At 39.3% G+C, this 1,193-nt stretch overlaps 1 non-coding gene across 1 annotated transcript; it reads left to right on the top strand.

Moving 5' to 3' along the window:
• Window positions 1-815: 815 nt before the first annotated feature.
• On the top strand, window positions 816-922 carry LOC145096458 (small nucleolar RNA R71). The gene has a single exon (XR_013703866.1). It is a non-coding gene; the product is annotated as a small nucleolar RNA R71 (small nucleolar RNA).
• Window positions 923-1,193: the final 271 nt, after the last annotated feature.

Here is a 1,193-nt window from a genome sequence, read left to right as displayed (position 1 = left end):
GATTGCTTCTTCTTCAGAATCAATCGCCATAACATGGGATTGAGTTCTCTTTTTAGGAATTTGAGGATATAGCTTCTCATTCACCAAAGTTGTAAGTTGGCCAAGTTGAGCTTCAAGGTTATTGATGGAGGCTTGCTGATTTCTCAGTGAGTTTTGTTGGTCAATGATCATGGCTTGATGATTTTTCATCAAGGTCTGCTATTATTTCATCATTGTTCTTTGATCCTTCAATGTTACGTCAGTATCATCATGTCTCTTCTATGAAGCTTCCATGAAACGAACCAACATAGACTCCAAATCAACTTTCTTCTTACCTTGTGGTTGCTCTTTTTGGTAAAAACCCCGACCACTCTGCCTGAATTTATCCTCCTTCTACTTCTTGTATTCATCATAAGGCAGCCACTCCTTCTTTGGTTTCCTCCAATTTTCATCATACTTTTCGCCACTCGAGTAGAAAACATGACTCTTCCTGTACTCATATTCATCCAATTGGCAATCCTTAGTCATGTGTGGCCCACTGCATCTCTCACAACCAACTCTTATTGCATTAATTGATTGGTCCATATAGGTCAATCTCCGGTCCATAGTATTGAGCATTGCCATAATACGAGCTTCTCTTCAGAATGTGCTCCCCACTGCCTTTTGCTTCATCTTGTCTTGGGTTATGGTACTCACGAGAGTGTCTTGCGAATTCTTCAACTAACTCCTTAACCTCCCTTGGATTTTTATTTGTCAATGGCCCTTGAGAATCAAGGAGTTGTCTTGTCATTACATTGACCCCATCATAAAAAATAGACATCTCTTGTTTAACATTTAGATCATGTTGATAACAATTCCTTAACAACGCTTTGTAGCACTCCCAAGCTTCGTATAGTGACTCCCCCGGTTGTTGCTCAAAGTTGGCTATTTCCTTCTTGAGATTAGCTATATTGGAAGGAGGGCAAAACTGATCTAGAAATTGCTCATGCATTTGAGCCCAAGTAGTGATTCTACCAGGAGGAAGTACTTTTAACCAGTCTTTTGCAGCTCCTTTGAAAGTGACTGGTAGCATCCTTAGTAAGATGGTATATCTATTGACATTCGGTACATTGAAGTAGTTAGCAATGTCGTTGACCTCATCTAGATCCATAAATGCATCCTTATATTAGCTAGATTTAGCTGGACATACTAGCAATTAAACAAACAAAATGCAT

Source organism: Lactuca serriola, chromosome 3, assembly GCF_051521515.1.
Source record: "Lactuca serriola cultivar US96UC23 chromosome 3, Lser_US96UC23_V15, whole genome shotgun sequence".
Taxonomy (NCBI): Eukaryota; Viridiplantae; Streptophyta; class Magnoliopsida; order Asterales; family Asteraceae; genus Lactuca; species Lactuca serriola.
This window is presented reverse-complemented; position numbering and strand designations above follow the sequence as displayed.